The sequence below is a fragment of the Diabrotica undecimpunctata genome, chromosome 4, assembly GCF_040954645.1.
Source record: "Diabrotica undecimpunctata isolate CICGRU chromosome 4, icDiaUnde3, whole genome shotgun sequence".
Classification (NCBI taxonomy): Eukaryota; Metazoa; Arthropoda; class Insecta; order Coleoptera; family Chrysomelidae; genus Diabrotica; species Diabrotica undecimpunctata.
Genome location: NC_092806.1, coordinates 91,570,874 through 91,579,389, shown reverse-complemented (window position 1 = coordinate 91,579,389; position 8,516 = coordinate 91,570,874). Strand labels below are relative to the sequence as shown.

General features: G+C 33.4%; 1 pseudogene; it reads left to right on the top strand.

The window, feature by feature from the left end:
- Nucleotides 1-1,279: 1,279 nt before the first annotated feature.
- On the top strand, nucleotides 1,280-2,531 carry LOC140438806 (uncharacterized; annotated as a pseudogene).
- The last annotated feature ends 5,985 nt before the right edge of the window (nucleotides 2,532-8,516 follow it).

The window sequence follows — 8,516 nt, the reverse complement described above, 5'->3', positions numbered from 1 at the left end:
TACCCGAGCATTTCAAACTTCATAAACCAGTTCATAAACCAGTCCCCATTACAAAATGCCGTTTTAAATCACTTAAAAAACAAGAATAAACGATTAACCCCTCTTTATTCGAAGAACACAAACAAATAATTACCCATGGCATTGTAATGTACCTGAATAACATTTGCATTGTTTTTCTTAATAATGCCTAAATAAAAACATTTCTAATCTTTATTAAAATACAACAATCATTTTTCGGTATTAAAAGTGTAAAAGTTCAAATTATAATCTAATTCAAACATAAGTGTTTTTCCACATTCTATTAACTATTTACTGTAAAATTCTATTGTTCAGAATCAATTATTGACTATTTAGTTTTGTCTATGTTTAGTTAAGAATAGTAAGATAAGGTAAATCAAAATAGGGATACATATCGGTTCATCACGTCAGTCCGTAAGATGAACTCAGGTATAATACGGATCCTCTGTGTATTATTGCTATTTAAACATTGGTTAGTTTAATTTAGTATGAATTATAACATGTATATAACATGTATATGAATTATAACATGTATGTACACATTTCATAAATATATCTCCAGAATAAATATAAATAACTTTAAAGAACTTAATGGTATAGAACATTACTTTCATCAAACAAACAATACATTTCACCTATCTCTACTTCATTGGATAAAATCTGTCTCCTCAAGAACTTCCCCGTTTAATGTTAAACAATTACAATAGTTGACCTGAATTTTCCAATCAACAATACAAGATAGTTTGAACCATGTTTTTTCAACCATCAATTAATAGAGTACCGGCATGTAAGTAATGTTTATTTATTTGTTTATTTATTAATTCATCACAGTTTAATAGACTATGTTACCAATTTGTGGGTCTTACCTTGTCTGCTTAAACAATTTATTCATTTATAAAACCACAGACATGTAATATTGGCATAATTACTGTAATTTATATAATTTATATCACCTACCTAAGTTTTATCTTTATTAGACAACACCCTAATATGGGATTATTATTTTCAGCATTTTAACTTTGTATCGTGACCTGAAGATGCTTTGCATATTATAGAAAGCGAAACCGGTCGTCCGATTAGTTAAATTAAATTGATTGTGAGTAAGTCTAACTTATTATTTCTTTTACCTTTTGAAATGGACTCCCACAAGCAACACATTCATGATTTTTTAATTTAAGTTTGATTTTATTCTTCATAATATTATTTTATTGCTTGTCTCTATATCCAGATCTTTGAAAAGCGTTTAAAACAAAAAACAAAAATGTCCATCTCACTAGAAATTGTCGAGAAAATGTTAGTTAAATTTGATGGTAATAAATCAAAACTAAATAAATTTATCAGAAATTGTGTTATTGATAACGAATCTGTCTCTCCCGATAAAACTGATCTTCTTTTTCGCATTATCCGTAACAGATTGACTGATAATGCTGCCTTTTTAACTAATATAGTCCACAGGCCTATGGTAGATTTTTAATGGGTCATTTGACCCAGAATGAATCACATATAAAACAATACTACGATATGTAAAAAGAAAAACTTAACACGGGTGTTAGTTTTTTTGGCCAAATGTTTTTGAAAGGCACTAATAACCTTGGGTAGGCAATACAAAAATAATGATTTGCGACCTCTAATGCCGTGCAAAAATATTGGTACCAGGAGCAGGCGGAGCAGCGAAAATTTTTCATTTTCGGAAATTTTACAACGCCGTACATATTGGCTGGGACAGTGGTGAGAAATATAAAACGCAACCCTTAATTTTAACCCCATGCTTTGTGTACCGATAAGAATTGGCGCATAGTTTCTTAAGTTGTTATTACATATTCTAGTATTGATTTATATGTAATTCATGCTGGGTCAAATGACCCATTAAAAATATCCCATGGACTTGTAGTCTAATAGCCGTGATTTTGAAAATTGGCCTGATTTAAACACACATATTTTTGAAATACACTCCGAAAAACATACTCTAACACAATAGCAACTTGAATTAAATTCCTGAAAACAAGATTTTAAAACAAACGTTTTTTATTATTCGAGCAGAATCTAAACCTTATACGTCAAAGTTATTAATTCTTTAGGTTTTAATGTCACAGGTGAATCTAAAAAAGCTCTCCTACAAGTCCTCAAAAACCAAGCCTTATATGCTTTCATGATAGGATTACACAAAGACCTATCACTATTCGTCAAATCTCAAAAACCAGATAGTCTTGAGTCAGTAATTGCTCTTGCTCTAGCTAAGGAGCAACAAATTTGCAAAAAACATGCAATATAGCCACAAACTTGGTCACCTTTCATATAATTATTGTCAACAAAATTTTAATAAAAATCATCGAAACGACTCATCTAATCCGTCCTCTTCTTATAAATTCTGCAAATATTACAAGAAAAAAAGTCACCTTCTAGAAGAATGCAGAAAACATCAGTATAATAATTACCAGAGATATAATATTATTCCTCATAATTCTAAAGCACCTAATCTTGAAAAAATAACGAATTCCAAAAACTTTCTTTAAAAAACCAGAGCACTCATAATTAACCGGCGTTGTCGAGAAATGCTCATTATATCCAAGCCAAGTCTTCACATTCAGCAACGAAATAAGCACATATATTCAATTTAACTGCATTCAGTTCATTAAAAACCCAAATTACTACCTATAATTCTCAGATGTATTGAAAATAGAATATTAGAATATATCTCCAGAATAAATTTTAGAATATATAAAACAGTGTTTAGACCGGTGCTCATGCGTGGGTGTGAGACGTGGACCCTGACCAAAGAAACTAAAAGAAAACTTACATGTTTTGAGAGGAAAATCCTCAGAAGAATCTTTGGGCCTTATCACGACAATAATAGCAACCAATACCGAATGAGAACAAATGCTGAGGTCAAGCAAATGTATAGAGCGAGCGATATATAGTCCAAGAGATTAAATCCCAACGTCTTAGATGGGCTGGCCATGTCCATAGACTCCCTAATAACCGCCTTGCCAAATTAATATGGGAGGAAGCCCCACAGGAAGAAGACCCTTAGAACGTCCACAAATGCGATGGAGAGACAATATATGGTCAGATCTAAGAACAACGGGGCTGCCCACTGACCCAACTATTATGGACGACCGTTCAAGATGGAAGCAAGTTGTGCAGTCAGCCAAAACCCACCCCGGGTTGTAGTGCTACGAGAAGAAGAAGATTGAAAATCAATCAAATCCTGTATCCACGATGTGTTAGCTATATCTAGATTTAAAAATCGATGTTTCGTAGGAAGGTTTCGTAAATCACAGTTTTCACGTTGTACAGATAATATTTCGATCCAATTCGGAGACCTTCTGGGCAATTAATTTATCAGGAGACATTCCTGTAGCATTAGTTTGTTCTAGTTCCATGACCGCTATAGATCAATTGATATCATGTTGGCTACCATATTCACTATCGTGAGTTTATTGACAGCAGCTCTAAATAGTGATGTAGTCGATTTCCCGTACCATTATTGTCTTAGATTTTTCAGCCATGATATTCTTCTTCTACCAGGATCACGTTTATCTTGGATCTTTCCCTAAATGATCAGATGTAAAAGTTCATATTTTTCAGGATGTCTCATAATGTGACCGAAGCATTCCAGCTTGCGTCTCTTTATTATATTGACCAGTTGTGTTGTTTGGTTCAGGCGTCTAAGGACCTCCTCAGTTCTAACTCTGTCTACCCAGCTTATTCGTAGTAGTCGTCTATATAACCACATCTCAAAGACTTATAAGCGTTTAAGCATCGCTTCAATTAGGGTCCATGCTTTCACTCCATATAGTAGCACTGGAAAAATATAGCAGTATGTCATTCGAACGCGAAGATCAATGCCAAGATCGTGGCTGCAAAGTACGTTCTTCATTTTTACAAAAGTAGCTCGGGCTTGTTAAATATAGCTTTTAATTTCTATAGTTGGATCTCAGCTGACATTAATATTACTGCCGAGATACACGAGTTTCTTTACTCTGTCCAATACAGCGTGTCCGACTTTTATACCATCATCCTGTATATAGTTTTGTTTGCTAACTATCATATATTTAATTTTCTTAACTTTGAGTTTTAATCCATACTGATCACATGTTTGTTTTATTTTGTTCATTATATTTTAAAGGTCTTCTCTGCAATTAGCCAGCACTAAGGTATCGTCAGCATATCCAATATTATTTACTGTTACACTATTAACAATAATATCTTCTGTTGTCTCCATTAGGGCTTCCTTTGTAATATGTGGTACATAACTATACAACGTTAAGGTGGTTGAAGTGCTAAATAGTGATAGCAATGACAGTAATCAGTCAGCATAGCTGTCACCAGGATGCCGGCTAACCTCTTGACAGAAGGTAAGGTTATGGGCCAGAAGGCGAAGTTTAAATAAACTATGAAATCAAGGCTTCTAGTATTATTTAACTAGAGTTATATCTTGCATGATATCAGGTCGTGTCAGAGTTTAATCTAGTGGTGATTTTTGTCTAAAAAAATGAAAAATCAATTTAAACCTCCAGAAACCATTGTATGAGATGATGGCAATTTGCTGGCAAACTGGAAAAGGTTCTCTCAAAAATCTAAACTTTATATGGATAAAATACATTTTAACTTACTTTTAAATCCTTCTAAATACATTTTCTCATATCAATATCCAATCAATTCGGTAATGTAAGGAGATCTTTCATTAATATTTGCATATAAGATATTCGTCAAGATAAGTTAAATTTTATTTCTTCCTTAAAATATTTATAGTAAAATCCCTGTATTAGATGACAACATAGATGACAAGCCTGAGAAAAAGAAACTTGCAACATTCTTGAGTCTAATTGGAGATGATGGATTAGAATTGTTCAACACTTTTACATTTAGTGTAGAAAAAGATGAAAAAAAGTTGCAACCGGTCATGGATAAATTTGAAGAGTACTGCTCCCATAAATTAAACATTATTTATTGTTCAACAGCATTGCCCAAAAAGAGGGACACAATTTTGATTGTTTTGTCACTAAGTTAAAGAAAGCATTGTGTAACGATAAGATTACTTTATCGTTACTTAGAGATATAAAATAACTTAATTCTGCCTGTAAAGTATGCAACCAACTATACATGAACTGGTATTAAATAATGATCTATGTATCTTTTGGGTAAAAGGTATGTTTATCAATTGGTCAAACTGCTTACCTGTCGTTTCCGCTTAGCTTGGAACTGACAGAAGTCAACCAGCTAAAAGTGTAAAGAGGCACTTTATATTAAACCTCTGAAAGGGAAAGAGGCATTCTTCAGCGACCAACGCCACGTGGTTCTTGAGTTAGGAAAATGTTTAAGTTTATTCGGAGGCAAATTTAAGTTAAAGAAGGCGTGTTTGTTTTGATGATTATTTGAAGTTTTGGAAAAGAAACCTTTGTTTAAAGTAAATCATTTTTTTTAATCATTGTTAGTTTCATAATAATACCATTGTTTATTATTCAATAATTTTACCCTAATTATATCACTCTAATCACATTCAGAACTCTTCCTGTTAAAAATCTTCCTAAATACATTTTCTCATATTAATATCCACTCAATTCGGCAATGTAAGGAGATCTTTCTTTACTATGTGCATATAATATATTCGTCAAGATAAGTTTTTTTTTATTTAATAAAACTCAAACAGGAATCTTATGATTATTGCTATCTGATCATTCACTCTGATCAATAAGCAAGTTAGTTCTATATACAAATATTACGAAAAACTTATCGAAGGTTACATTCAGTAATATTCCTTAGGCTCTAATACATTATAGTACTACTAGCTAACGTGTACACTTTAGCCGCACTTTGCTCTGCTTTGTCACTTTCACTCACTTATAGCACTAACTCAAACGGCTTCGTTCTCTTAAGTCTTCTTATCTGGTTGGCGTTGTCTAGAAGTTTGATGACCTCGACATTCACGTGGTTGGAGAGCCTTTGTTCATGACTCTCGGCAAACTTACTTATTGTCTGGATAACCGTATCCATCTGGAGGTCTCGATGAAGATAACAGTTTCTGAAGTACCATGGAGCGTTAACGATATTCCTTAATAATTTATTCTGATATTGTTGTATAATTTGGTTGTTACTTTCTTTTGTACAGCCCCATAGCTGTATCCCATATTTCCATATCGGTTTAAGGACTTGCTTATACAATAAAAATTTGTTATAAGTTGACAGAGTGGATTTTTTTACCATCAACCAGTACATCTTTCTGAACTTAATTTCTAATTTCTCTTTTTTTTCTTAATAGTGCTTTCCAACGTAGCTTGGAATCTAATGTCATACCCAAATATTTTGCAGCATTTGCATAAGGTATTTCGTTTCTATTTATACTAACTGGAATATGTTGTTCTCTTTTGTTAGTAAAATTGACATGAACAGATTTTGTTTCATTCAATTTGATACGCCATCGCCTAGTCCAGATGTTAAATTATTCAACAGAGTTCTGTAGCATGGTTGCTGCATCCTCGTGGTTTTTTCGACTGCTAAAATGCATGTATCGTCTGCAAATGGCCCAATTGTGTTAGGTTCGAATGATGGAATATCGCTGGTATAGAGCAGGTATAGCAATGTCCCCAGGACACTTCCTTGTGGAACTCCAGCTTTAACTTCTCTTAATTTTAAGTATGCTCCTCATATTTAACTCGAAAGTATCTGTCAGATATATATGATTCTAGTAGTTCAGAATATTGTTTTGGTAAGTAGCATCTCATTTTATGATATAATCCGTCATGCCACACTTTGTCAAAAGCCTGCGCTACATCGAGGTAAATTGCGGAACTAACTTTTCCTTCTCCTAGAGCTTTTTATACTATTTTTGTTATTCTATGCACCTGATCTATCGTTTAGTGGCTTGCTTTAAACCCAAAATAATGATTAGGAATTAGAGTTTTTCCTCTATAATCGGTTTTAGTCCCTTCAAGAGTAATTTTTCGTATAATTTGGACATGACAGGTAACAGTGAAATAAGCCTATGTGAAGAAGCTTCTTGTGGAGGTTTTCCTGGTTTTAGTGTTATTATAATTTCTGCCACCTTCCATAACTTTGGTGCGTACCTCAGCCTAAAGGAAGCGTTTATAAGATGTGTTAATTTTATTATAGCTTTCCTTGGAAGTTGCTTTAACACTTCCCCAGTAATTAGATCAAATCCAGGAGCTTTCTTTGGATTTATATTTTCTTTTATTTCCAAATATACTTCTTTTGGAGTTACAGGGCTAATCTCAATTTCATCTTGATCGGGAAGCTCCCAGTTAATTATTTCTTGTTCTTCATTTGGTTGAAAAGTATTTTCTAGGTGGTCAGAAAACCTGTTGGCCTTTTGTATATTGCTTGTTGCCCAGCTACCATTAGTATTTCTATCTGGTGGATTCTGTAAGATTGGCCTTTTTAATTGTTTGGTAGCCTTCCACAATAAGTAATCAGTAGCGCTATCATTTGATAGTTCACTTAGGTAGATGCTAACCGATTCGTTTTTAATTTTTTGAATTTCTCTTTTTAATTTTTGTGTGGCCTTATTTAATCTAGTTTTATCAACTGGTGCTCTAGACTGATGCCACTTGCGTCTCAGTTTTATTTTTTCGGTTATCATTTCTCTGATTTCTTTCGGGTAGTTATTTCCTTTTATTCTTTCGACACTGTTCGTACTGTTGTTCCAAGCAGCTTGTTGTCCATTTTTATTGAGTAATTCTACTTCTGCCTCTAGTTAATCAACGATTCTGAATGGAACTGAGAGGTTAATCTTTTCTTCAAGGTCTATCTGGAAACTTTTCCAGTTAGTATTTTTGTTAACAAGTCTAGAGGGGCTTTCTTTTTTGATAACAGTGTCACTGAGTGTGAGAATAATTGGAGAATGGTCCGAGTTCATATCCAATGCCTCTTCTATCTCTATGTAATTTGTTGAAATATTTCTGACTACAAAGAAGTCGATAAGGTCTGGGATTTTATTTGTGTCAGTAGGCCAGTATGTTGGCTTTCCCGTTGATTTTGCGTCCCATTTTATATATTTCATTGCTTCTAAAAATTCTTTGCCTTTGGTGGTAGTCAGTCGTGACCCCCAATGCGTATGTTTTGCATTGAAGTCTCCTCCAAGGATAAATCTATGTCCTTGACTGGTCAAGAATTCTATATATTGACTTTTCTCGATGGCATATCTTGGCGGACTGTAAACCGCTGTAACGATTACCTCATAGTTTTTACATTTAATTTTTACTGATGTGGCCTGAAATTCTTTAGTTCTGTATCCCATTTCCTGATAGTGCATAATATTTTCTTTGATTATTACTGCACTACCTCCTTTGGCTGCATTATAAAGGTGAGTAGTATGATAAGTTTTATAACCCCTAAATCTAATATATGACTCATTCGTAAAATGGGTTTCAGAAATGAGGCCAATGTCTATTTTTTCTATATCTAGTATCGCTTGTAGTTCTTGCTGATATTTCAAGATGCTATTTACAGTCAAGCTAAGTTAAATTTTATTTCTTCCT